A 13,441-nucleotide genomic window follows, 5' to 3' on the forward strand; every position below is an offset into this window, starting at 1 on the left:
ACCCTCCTGTGGTGGTAATAGGTAACCATTATGCTCTTCTTGATACAGGAGAGAAGGAATCACCCCCCTACAGCAGAGGAGGAGAAGGCTTGTACCCCTAAGAGTGGGAGGTCTGCTGCCACCACTGCAAATAGGAAACGTAGAGTAGTGGTGGTTGGAGACTCTCTTCTGAGGGGAACAGAGGCACCCATGTGCTGCCCTGACAATTCATCTTGAGAGGTATGCTGCCTGCCGAGGGCCCGTATCCAAGACGTTACAGAGGCATTGTCGAGGATTATCCAGCCCTCTGACTATTACCCCATGCTACTCATCCATGTGGGCACAAATGATACTGCAAGGTGTGACACTGAGCGGATCAAGAGTGACTACAGGGCTCTGGGAGTAGGGGTGAAGGAGTTTGGAGTGCAGGTGGTAGTCTCTTCCATCCTTCCTGTCAATGGTAGGGGCCTGGGCAGAGACAGGTGCATCATGGAGGTGAATGCCTGGCTGCGAAGATGGTGTTGCTAGGAGGACTTTGGCTTCCTCGACCACAGGATGCTATTACAGGAAGGACTTCTAGGCAGAGATGGTGTTCACCTTTCAAGGAGGGGAAAGACCCTATTTGGACACAGACTGGCTAACCTAGTGAGAAGGGCTTTAAACTAGGTTTGATGGGGACAGGTGAGCAAAGCCCACAGGTAAGTGGAGAACATGGAGACCTGGGAGATAGGTTGGAAATGGGAGGGAGTGTGGGCTATAATGGCAGAGAGAAAGGGTCAGGGAAAAACTGGGAGGCAAGATCAAATCAGGATCTTAGATGCCTATATACAAATGCAAGAAGTATGGGTAATAAGCAGAAAGAACTGGAAGTGATAATAAATAAGTATAACTATGACATTGTTGGCATCACCGAAACTTGGTGGGATAATACACATGATTGGAATGTTGGTGTGGATGAGTACAGCTTGCTCAGGAAGGATAGACAGGGGTATAAGGGAGGAGGTGTTGCCTTGTATATTAAAAATGTACACACTTGGACTGAGGTGGAGATGGACATAGGAGATGGAAGTGTTGAGAGTCTCTGGGTTAGGCTAAAAGGGGTAAAAAGCAAGGGTGATGTCATGCTAGGGGTCTATTACAGGCCACCTGAAGAGGTGGATGAGGCTTTTTTAAACAATTAACAAAATCATCCAAAGCCCAGGATCTGGGGACTTCAACTATCCAGATATATGTTGGGAAAATAACACAGTGGGGTACAGACTATCCAATAAGTCTTTGGACTGCATTGTAGACAACTTTTTATTTCAGAAGGTTGAAAAAGCTACTGGGGGGAAGCTGTTCTAGATTTGATTTTAACAAATAGGAACTCATTGAGAATTTGAAAGTGGAAGTTAGCTTGGGTGAAAGTGATTGTGAAATCCTGGAGTTCACAATTCTAAGGAAGTGTAGAAGGGAGTACAGCAAAATAGAGACAATGGATTTCAGGAAGGCGGATTTTGGTAAGCTCAGAGAGCTGATAGGTAAGGTCCCATGGGAATCAAGACTGAGGGGGAAAACAACTGAGGAGAGTTGGCAGTTTTTCAAAGGGACACTATTAAGGGCCCAAAAGCAAGCTATTCCGCTGGGTAGGAAATATAGAAAATGTGGCAAAAGTCCACCTTGGCTTAACCACGAGATCTTGCATGATCTAAAAAATAAAAAGGAGTCATATAAAAAATAGAAACTAGGACCAATTACAAAGGATGAATGTAGGCAAACAGCACAGGAATGCAGGGGCAAGATTAGAAAGGCAAAAGCACAAAATGAGCTCAAACTAGCTACAGGAATAAAGAGAAACAAGAAGACTTTTTAACAATACATTAGAAGCAAGAGGAAGACCAAAGACAGTGTAGGCCCACTGCTCGGTGAGGAGGGAAATACAGTAACAGGAAACTTGGAAATGGCAGAGATGCTTAATGACTTCTTGGATTCGGTCTTCACTGAGAAGTCTGAATGAATGCCTAACATAGTGAATGCTAATGGGAAGGGGGTAGGTTTAGCAGATAAAATAAAAAAAGAACAAGTTCAAAATCTCTTAGAAAAGTTAGATGCCTGTAAGTCACCAGGGCCTGATGAAATGCATCCTAGAATACTCAAGAAGCTAACAGGAGGTATCTGAGCCTCTAGCTATTATCTTTAGAAAATCATGGGAGACAGGAGAGATTCCAGAAAACTGAAAAAGGGCAAACATAGTGCCCATCTACAAAAAGGGAAATAAAAACAACCCAGTAAACTACAGACCAGTTCATTTAACTTCTGTGCCAGGTAAGATAATGGAGCAAGTAATTAAGAAAACCATCTGCAAACACTTGGAAGATGGTAAGGTGATAGGGAATAGCCAGCATGGATTTGTAAAGAACAAATCGTGTCAAACCAATCTGATAGCTTTCTTTGATAGGATAACAAGTCTTGTGGATAAGGGAGAAGCTGTGGACGTGGTATACCTAGACTTTAGTAAGGTATTTGATACGGTCTTGCATGATATTCTTATCGATAAACTAGGCAAATACAATTTAGATGGGGCTACTATAAGGGGTGCATAACTGGCTGGATAACCATACTCAGAGAGTTGTTATTAATGGTTCCCAATCCTGGTGATTCTGGGATGCATTAATGGGTGCGTTGTGAGCAAGACACGAGAAGTCATTCTTCCGATCTACTCTGTGTTGGTTAGGCCTCAACTGGAGCATTGTGTCCAGTTCTGGGCACCGCATTTCAAGAAAGATGTGGAGAAATTGGAGAGGGTCCAGAGAAGAGCAACAAGAATGATTAAAGGTCTTGAGAACATGACCTATGAAGGAAGGCTGAAAGAATTGGGTTTGTTTAGTTTGGAAAAGAAAAGACTGAGAGGGGACATGCTAGCAGTTTTCAGGTATCTAACAGGGTGTCATAAAGAGGAGGGAGAAAACTTGTTCACCTTAGCCTCTAAGGATAGAACAAGAAGCAGTGGGCTTAAACTGCAGCAAGGGGGGTTTAGGTTGGACATTAGGAAAAAGTTCCTAACTGTCAGGGTGGTTAAACACTGGAATAGACTGCCTAGGGAGGTTGTGGAATCTCTATCTCTGGAGATATTTAAGAGTCCATCAGGGATGGTCTAGACAGTATTTGGTCCTGCCACGAGGGCAGGGGACTAGACTCGATGACCTCTCAAGGTCCCTTCCAGTCCTAGTCTATGAATCTATGCCCAAAACATAGGAAAGTTATATTATCCTCACTTTACAGATGGGAATGGAGGCCTAGAGATATTAAGCAATTCACCCAAGAGTTCCCAAGTCCTAATCCCTTGGCTACCAAATCAGTCTTCCTCTCTAGCTGCCCTGCAGGACCCTGGATCCTTTGAACTTTCAGGTGGGTCAGGCAAACTCTCTTCTTCTAACCAGGTCGGGGCAGTGGCGGAGAAGACACTCCCCTACTTTGGCTTCCATGTGGAAAAGGGAGATGATATTGGCTTCCTGGGTGGGAAGGGAGAGAATGTCTCCTGCTAATGCCTCTCCAATGGTGTGTAAATACAATTATCCCTGTTTTACAGAAGAAATAGACACAGAAAATTTTGAATGCCTTTCTCAAGCTCACGCAGCAAGTCAGTGTCATACTCTGAACATCTAGCTCTCCAGAGTCCTGGTCCTGTATTTTTGCCAAGACCATCAGATAATGTCTCCTGGTGTTATTGAGAAGCTCAGATGCCAATAGAAGACGACCCAGCAATTATTTTCCACTGCAAAATAGGCTCTGCAGATACAAGTACTGAGACCTTAAAATGCTGCTCACAATGGAATAATAATAAAAAAAAGAGATAATCTTATCAAAGAAAGTAGTTGGCAAGCTGTATGGCACCCTGGGAGGTTTTCTTTTAAATAAATATCAATATTGTTTTTCACTTCTTTTTAGGAACTGAAAGACTGTTCAAGTTCACTGCTGGCTTGGCAAAGTTACACTTCTCCTCCCAGAAGCCCTTTAAGGAAATCTTGGCAAGATTCTTTCTTTAAAACATTATTAATTTTTAATTACTTTATATTATTAAATGATATTCATTCTTATCTTAAGGGTCTGCTCCAAAGCCAATTGCAGTTAATGGGGATCTTTCTATTGACTTCAGTAGGCTTTGGATCAGGCCCTTGTTACCTCAAAACCTGTTATTGAATAATAAGGAAGTGACATATAAAGTAGGTTCGACTCCTACCAGCATCTATCAACTGGGAAAGTTAGAAATCTGTGTGCCTAACGCCTCTATTGCACTGAAATAAAGGATAGAGAGAATATAATCTTAAATAGAAAGAAGACTTATTAAGGGATAGTTACAACTGGAGTGGAGGAGGATTCATTAAAGGAATCACTACAAATACCCAAGAATAGAGTCCAGCAAGGGGCATAAAGCCCAGACCCTTAAACAGTCCCTTGGTTAAACTATTAAGTGCCCAAAAAACAATTACTGTCTCTTTTTCACTGCGGATGGAAGTTACCAGCAACTGATGGACCATCTCAGAGTCTCAGGAACATCGAAGGATCTGGCTGTCTACCGCCAAAGCAGGAGATCAACAGATCTGGGCTGATAGCAAAGTCTTCACTGGATCCTTCGATGGAATACAGGAATCAGATATCAGGCAAGTATTAAAGTCCTTGGCAAGTGTAAATGGCCAAAGTCTTGATCCGATAACTGCATAAAGAAACTGGACGTGGCTGCCTTGATGGTGGACAGCCCCTGTGTCATTGCTGACAGTTCCTTATATGCTCTCTCTGGTGCAAATTGCTAAGGCATGCTCTGGCAGACACTGCCCCCAACCGGTTCCAGCCAGCTCAGTCCCTCAAGTTCTGGCAGGAAACAGAGTTTTGGCAGGAAAATGCCATGAAGAAAGATACCAAGATGTAGTTCAAACCTTTCCTACCACATGCGCCATCTTGAATTTTTAGACTCCATTTTGAATTGCAGCAACGTGTATTATAATACATTAACAAAAGTATAACCATACACCAATATCACCTTACACCCTCAATTAGAATAAGGTTTCAAGGTTGTCATGTGTCTGTGTATCACTAAGGCCTAGAATTGCTGTCGAGTCAGTGTGAAGCAATGAAAACAGCTACAGACATGGATGAGGGCTCGTTTTGTTCAGAATATCACCAGGATGAATCATCGCTGGGTTTCATACTCTGTTACCATCTCAACTATTTTGACTTCATGAATTACATTTGTGCCATGTAAAGCTACAGTAAGGCTCTATGCCATGCCAAGAGTCCTAGACCATTTTGATATCAGAATCAACAAAGCGTAACAAAGTAATGTTCTCTTTTAAAATTGGGTTCCTCTTCTGCTGTTATAAAACCAAAAAAGATTAGGAAGATCACTTTTCTAATTCAAGGTCATTTAGGGCTAAAGAATATTTCTTCTGGCATTTTTAAACTCCTCTTGGAGACTCTTAGGCATTTTAAAATGAAATAAATCCTCCAAGTTTCAGTTTACTGCAATTGTACCTATTAGGACAAGGAATTTTAACTGTGTGGTGTGCAACATGGATCGGGTAGCCTTGGTTTCCTAAACACAAGAAGTGCTGTCCCTTGGGAAAATGAATAATGCTACCACTACTGGCAAAGAGTATAAAACCCACTACAGCTGAAATAATATATTACATCACCACTAACCCCAGCAAAGAAATGATGCACCGCAAAACAATATAACAAAGGAGGCCTTTTCTGGGAGTAGGAAAATAAGCTCTAGGGAAAGAAAGGGTCAAGGTTTATTAATAAACATGAACAAATTTCCCAGCCCCTTCCCAGGCAGATAGTACACTGAGGCTGAGTCCAGAGATGAGTGCTGTAGGGCTATAAATGTTGGCTGGCTTAAACAAAAACATACTCTTCTAGTGTCTTTGCCCATGGGAGGGGGGCAGGGTCCTCTCCTAGCTCCCTACTCTGGAGGTCTTGGCAACTGGTGCCAACTGACATCTTTGCCACTCTGGATGCTGGTCTCCGCAGGGTTAGAACTGCCTGACTCATGCATCAGATCTCAGAGTAGTTCAGTGTCTCACTTTGTGGAGAGTGGGAGCTAATCAGACTCTCTGAGCTTTCTACTTCTCCCTCAGTTCCCAACTAAAAGCCCCAGTCAAAGCTGGAATTGAAGCTTGTCTTTGTCTGAGTCAGGCTGTCCCCTCCCAGTTAGTAGCTGAGCAGCCTGGCTAATCACTGGCCTAGAAAATTGCTTGTCCAGATCACCCCATGAGAAGCCTCCCTATTGATCTCAGCAGGAATTCCTACTCCATTCTCTACATAAGAAAGAACGGCTGTACTGGATCAGACCAATGATACATATAGCTCAATATCCTGTCTTCCAGCAGCAGCCAGTGCCAGCAGCACCGTATTATTGCCTAGGCCGACAAGGCCTAGGTCTAAGGTGGCAAATTTGCAGGGGCGGAAGCTCCCCTCCGCCCCCCTGCTCCAGCTCACCTCCGCCTCCTCTGCAAGTGCGCTGCAGCATCCTGTTTCTCTCCCCTCCCAGCACTTGCGCCACGAAACAGCTGTTTCGCGGGGCAGGGAGGGAGAGGGAGGAGGGGGAACGCCATGCGCTGGGGGAAGAGGCAGGGCTGGGGGCGGGGATTTGGGGAGAGGGTTGGAAGGGGGGGGGAAGGGCGGAGTAGGGGCGGGGCCAGGTCGGCAATTATTTCCCGGCCTAGGGGCAGCAAAATTATTAATCCTCCACTGAGTGCCAGATGTTCATTACCTCTGAAGCATGACAGGGCAGTTATCGAGTGATCTATCCCCTTTCATCCAGTCCGAGCTTCTGGCAGTCAGAGGTTTAGACACCCAGAGCATGGGGTGTATTCCTGGCCATATTGCCTAATAGTCATTGATGGACCTATCCTCCTTGAACTTATCCAATTCTTTTTTTAAACACCAGTTAGACCAGGGGTCAGCAACCTTTCAGAAGTGGTGTGCCAAGTCTTCATTTATTCACTCTAATTTAAGGTTTCATGTGCCAGTAATACATTTTAATGTTTTTAGAAGGTCTCTTTCTATAAGTCTATAATATATAACTAAACTATTGTTGTATGTAAAGTAAATAAGGTTCTTAAAATGTTTAAGAAGCTTCATTTAAAATTAAATTAAAATGCAGAGCCCCCCCAGACTCGTGGCCAGGACCCGAGCAGCGTGAGTGCTACTGAAATTCAGCTCGCGTGCTGCCTTTGGCACGCATGCCATAGGTTGCCTACCCCTGAGTTAAACTATTGGCCTTCACCTCCCCTGCCAATGAGTTCCACAGGTTGACTGTGCATTGTGTGAAGTACTATTACTTAATATTTGTTTTAAACTTGTTGCCTATTAATTTTATTGGGTGACTCCTGGTTCTTGCGTTCCATGAAAGGGTAAATAATATTTCCCTATTCACTTTCTCCACACCATTCATGATTTTATAGACCTCTATCATATCCACCCTCAGTCATCTCTTTTCTAAGATGAACAGTGTAGTCTTTTTAATCTTTCCTCATACAGAAGCTGTTCCATATTCCTAATCATTTTTGTGGTCCTACTCTGCATCTTTTCCAATTCTAACATGTTTCTTGAGATGAGAAGACCAGAAATGCATGAAGTATTTCAGGTGGGCATACCATGGATTTATATAGAGATTATTAGATAATTTGACAGAAAATATCATTCTCTTTCCTAAGGTTTCCAAACATTGTTTGTTTGTTTCTTTTAGACTGTCGTTGCAGATTGAGCAGATGTTTTCAGAGAACTATCAAAAAGGACTCAAAGATCTTTCTTGAGTGGTAACAGCTAATTTAGACCCATCATTTTGTATGTATAGCTTGGTTTATATTTTCCAATGTGCATTACTTTGCATTTATCAACACTGACCTTCATCTGCCATTTTGTTGCCCAGTCACCCAGTTTAAGGAGATCCCTTTGTAACTGTTCAGTCAGCTTTGGACTTAACTATCTTGAGTAATTTTATATAGTCTGCAAACTTGGCCATCTCACTGTTTAGCCCTCTTTCCAGCTCATTTATGAATACATTGAACAGCACTGGTCCCAGTACAGATCCCTGGGGGACTCCACTATTTACCTCTCTTCATTACCAAAACTGACCATTTATTCCTACTCTTTGTTTCCTATCTTTTAACCAGTTGCTGATCTATGAAAGAACCTTCCCACTTAGCCCATGACTGCCTACTTTGCTAAAGAGTGTTTAGTGAGGGACCTTGTCAAAGGCTTTCTGAAAATCCAAGTACACTATATCAACTGAATCACCCTTGTCCACATTTGTTGACACCCTCAAAGAATTCTGATAGATTGGTGAGGCATGATTTCCCTTTTAAAAAGCCATGTTGATTCTTCCCTAACATATTGTGTTCATCATTGTGTATCCAATAATTCTGTTCTTTACTATAATTTCAGCCAGTTTGCTTGGTACTGAAGTTAGGCTTACCAGCTTGTAATTGCCAGGATCACCTCTGGAACCTTTTTTAAAAATCAGTGTTACATTAGCTATCCTCCAGTCATCTGGTACAGGGGTTGATTTAAGTGATAGGTTACGGACCACAGTTCTGCCATTTCATATAAGTTCCTTCAGAAGTCTTGGGTGAAACCATCTGGGCCTGGTGGTTTATTACTGTTTAATTTATTTTTATTTTTTTTTCCCCAAAAAACCTCTTCTATTGACACCTCAGTCTGAGAGAGTTCCTCAGATTTGTCACCTAAAACGATTGGCTCGGGTATGAAAATCTCCCTCGCACCCTCTGCAGTGAAGACCACTGCAAAGAATTATTTAGCTTCTCTGTAACAGCCTTGCCTTCCTTGAGTGTTCCTTTAGCACCTTAGTTGTCCAGACACCCCACTGATTGGCAAGCTTCCTGTTTCTGATTTACCTAAAAAGTTTGCTCTTTTTGTCTCTTTGTCTAGTTTCTCTTAAATTCTTTGTTGCCTGCTTACTTATACTTTTACACTTGACTTGCTAAAATTTATGCTCCTTTCCATTTTCCTCGGTAGGATTTGGCCTCTAATTTTTAAAAGATGTCTTTTTGTCTTTAACTGCCTCTTTTGCTCCATTGTTTAGCCATGGTGGCATTGTTTGGTTCTGTTGTTTTTATTTCAGGAATAAATATAGGTTGAGCCTCTACTATGGTATTTTAAAAAAGTTTCCATTCAAATTGCTGGCATTTCAGTCTTGTGACTGTTCCTTTTCACTTCTGTTTAACTAGCCTCCTTATTTTTTTTTTGTACTTCCCTTTTTTTTAAGTTAAATGCTACTGCGGTGGATTTCCTTGGAATTCCACCCCAACAAAGATGTTGAATTTAAATTACATTATGATAATGTACAACTGGTTCAGCTGTAGTCATCTCTTGGACCAGATGCTGTGTGCCACATAGGACTAAATCAAGAATTGCCTCTGTCTTTGTTGGTTCCAGGTCTAGCTGCTCCAAGAAGCAATGATTAATAGTGTCTAGAAATGTTATCTCCTGAGGTGACATTTTCTCAACCAATATGGGAACAGTTGAAATCTCCCATTATTACCCCATTAACCTCTCTAATCTCCCTGAGCATTTCACAGTCACCCTCACCATCCTGGTCATGTGGGTAGTAGTAGATTCCTACTGCTATCCTCATTATTAAAGCATAGAATTAATATCCACAGATTATATGGTACTGTTTGATTCATTTAAGAATTTGACTATATTTGACTCTATGCTTTCTTTCAGATATAGGGCTACTCTTCCGCTAGTGCAACCTACTCTGTCATTACTATAGGATTTGTACCCTGGTATTATCATGCCCCTTTGATTATCTTTGTTCCACCAAGTTTCTCTGGTGTCTGTTATATCAATAGCCTCATTTAATACTAAGCACTCAAGTTCACCCATCTTAGTATCTAGACTCCTTGCATTTGTATACAAGCACTTGTAAAATTTGGCAGTATTTAGTTGTCTGCCTTCATGTGATGTAGCTAAATGGGATTCATTTTCATTTGACTGCTTCTGTTCAGTTCCTACCTGCACTTTATCAACTTCTATCCTCTCCTCTTTACTAGGATATAGAGTATCCTCTTTAATAAATCCTATCCCAAGGGCTTTGTCTTCTCCACACCTGTTGGCTTTCCCCCAGACCTTAATTTAAAAACTCCTCTACAACCTTTTTAAACTTTACTTGCCAGTAATCTTGGTCCATGTTGGTTTAGGTGGAGCCCATCATTCCTGTATAGGCTCCTCCTTTCCCAAAAGGTTCCCCAGTTCCTAATAAGCCTAAACTCTTCTTCTCTATGCCATTTTTCCCATCCACACAGTGGGACTCTGCCTGTCTTCCATGCACAGGGCCAGTTACAGGAAGCATTTCACAGAATTCTACCCTTCTATTCCTCCCGCCCTCTTCTTCTGGGGGTATCAGCAGTCCTCAGTCTGCACCTGCCTTTGTGGCCACCTGCCACCCCAAAGTCTAGTCCCTTGCCTCAGGGACAAGGCATGGTTCATCGGCAGGGCCGGCTCCAGCATTTCTGCCACCCCAAGCAAAAAAAAAAAAAAAAAAAAGCCACGATCAGCAGCGGCAATTGGGGGAGGGTGGGGAAAAGCTGCGATTGGCGGCGGCAGTTCGGCAGCAGGTCCTTCGCTCCTAGAGGGAGTGAGGGACCTGCCACCCCCAAATTGCCACAGGTGTCACCCCTCTCCCTTGGCCGCCCCAAGCACCTTCTTGTTAAGCTGGTGCCTGGAGCCAGCCCCGTTCATCAGCCATGTATAAGGGGGGAGGGGGAGACCCAGTCCCACCCACTACTCTGGGTCCCGGCCCAGGGACCCTCTGGCAGCAGCCCTGTCCTGTCCTCCTTCTCTTCTGCTTGCGCTCCCTGGGCCACTTCCCTTTGGTCCTTGCACCTTCTTGGCCCTTTCTTTCAGGGGCCTCAGCCTGGCAGGTATCAGGCTGGAGCTTTCCTTCTGCTCCCCTGAGACTGCCCAGCCCTGCTCTATCTAAGGTGCTATCCTTGGGAGCCAGTGCTCCTCCCTTGCTTTGCAGCCTTTATATAGGGCCCAGCCTGGCCCCGATTGGCTGCTTCTAAGCCTTCTCTGGGGTACTATTAACCCTTTGTCTGCCAAAGTGGGATAACTGCCCCACTACATTTACAGATTTCATGGGGGAAACCAGCATTTCTCAAACACAAAAGGGGGTGCAGAGGGCTCACAAGGTTATTTTAGGCATGTCGTGGTATTGCTACCCTTCCTTCTGTGCTGCCTACAGAGCTGGGTGGCCAGAGAGCGGCGGCTGTTGGCCGCGTGCCCAGCTCTAAAGGCAGTGTCCTGCTAGTAGCAGCACAGAAATACAGTGGCAATACCATACCATGCCATCCTTACTCCTGCACTGCTGGTGGTGGTGGTGCTGCCTTCAGAGTTGGGCTTCTGGCCAGCAGCTGCCGCTCTCCATCCGCCCAGCTCTGAAGGCAGTGTCACCACCAGCAGCAGTATGGGTAGCAGTACTGCAACCCCCCCACACACAATAACCTTGAGATTTCCTTCCCCCTCTCCCCTCAACTCCTTTTTGGGTAAGGATCCCTGCAATTACAACACTGAATTCTTGCTGTAAATGGTGTATGCTCCAAGCAATGTCTGATATTTAGGGCCCTACCAAATTCACTGTCTATTTTGCTCAAGTTCATGGTCCATAGAATTTTAAAAATCATTAAATTTCATGATTTCAGATATTTAAATTTGAAATTTCAATCTGAACTGTAATCCAGTGGGTAAAAAACAAAGAGGACAAGCTTTTGAAACTGAAATCCTTTATCTACAATGCAGGACAGCAGCAGTGAAAGCATCTTTCAACCAGTTCTGTTCTTGAGGTATCACATCTATGTATCAGAGTATATAGGTCAATGTCCTTACTACCCTGCCAAGTATGTTAATTATAATTTATTATTATATTGACTTCTGTTTACTAGGAGCAAGGCTCAGATCAAAATTTGTTCCCTGTAGCCACCAGTCACATGGCCTGACTGTTGTGTTTTTTTTTTTTTTTTTCCTTCAAATTTGGTAGATTTTATTGGAAACTAAAGGTGAGATATTCAAAAGTGTATCAGTATTACAAATCTCATTGACAATCAAAGGAAGCCTGTGCTTCTCAATCACTTATGGTTTTGAAAATCCCACCCTGAATTATATAGCTAATGTGCATATTCCCAAAGTATAGAAAGGCAACACTCTTGAAATATCACTTAATTTCATGTTACTGTAAGCATGACTCACTGACCAGCATTCCTTCTGGTGGCTGGGTGTGACATTGCATCCTCTCCCCTTATTGCTCCCTGCTGACAGCCTTTTTGGCCCTGCAGTGGTCCACTTCTTGTGACTTGGCCTACAGGCTGAGTCATACATAGTCCTACCCCTTCCAGGGTAAACCAATAATCCACTAAACAATAGTCTGTCAACCTCACATGGTACCTTCAGTCTGAATCAGGACTCACTAATACCTATCCCTAATCCCAGGGGTTTTCAGTAGTCCTTGTCAGGAGGGTTTTCTGCTCCGCTTTTCTCAGTGGGCTGCTAGGGGAAGCCAAGCCCTGCCTTGGGCTTCACCCCAGCATCTTCCTGGGCTCCCAGTGTATCATCAACACCCTCTCTAAGCCTCTTCCACAGGCTCACTACAGAGTTTAGCACTTCCCACCACCCAGCTGGTTCTGCTGTAGAATGGTTTTCTTTGTTTCCCTGACCCAGCAGGACTCTTCCTGCTCCTTGCAGGCCTCTCTACCAGTGCACAGAATCCTGGTGTCACGCTGTCTGGAATGGCTCACAGACATGAGTGCCAAGCTCAGGGCACACTGTCCAGAAGCAGGGCAAAATACCCAAACTCGTTGTATGTTCTATTATTAGATATCACCAGTAACAAGTGTGAACTCCTAAAGCACTATAACAGACTTATGAGCAGGGCCGGCTCCAGGCACCAACCCACCAAGCATGTGGGCACATTGGAAAATATAAACCAAGCTATACATTCAAAATGATGGGTCTAAATTAGCCGCCCTCCCCCCGGGGCCCCGGCCGGTCAGGGAGAGCGGGGCCCCGGCCGGGCTCGCCACCCTCCCGCCGGCGCTCTGGCCACAGGGGAGAGCCCCGGCCGGGCTCTCTGCCCTGCTCCCGGCGCTCTGGCCACTGGGGGCTCTCCATCCTCTCCCCAGCGCTCTGGCCGGTTGGGGATTGTGGGTCCGCGGCCGGGCTTGGCGTCCTCCCCTGCCGCGCTGGGGAGGGGGGCGTGGCGGGGGGCTTTTTTGCCTAGGGCAGCAAAAAAGCCAGAGCCAGCCCGGCTTACGAGGGAGTCACAGACAGTCCCCTTGGGCATCCCAGTCTATCTTGCTGCCTAGGCAAGCTGGACTTTGTGATGGATGGTTTCTTACCTGAATATTGATTTTTTTTTTTTTTGGTGTATCGGGGGTAGCTGTGTTAGTCTGTATCTACAAAA

Source organism: Trachemys scripta, chromosome 3, assembly GCF_013100865.1.
Source record: "Trachemys scripta elegans isolate TJP31775 chromosome 3, CAS_Tse_1.0, whole genome shotgun sequence".
In the NCBI taxonomy this organism is placed as follows: Eukaryota; Metazoa; Chordata; order Testudines; family Emydidae; genus Trachemys; species Trachemys scripta.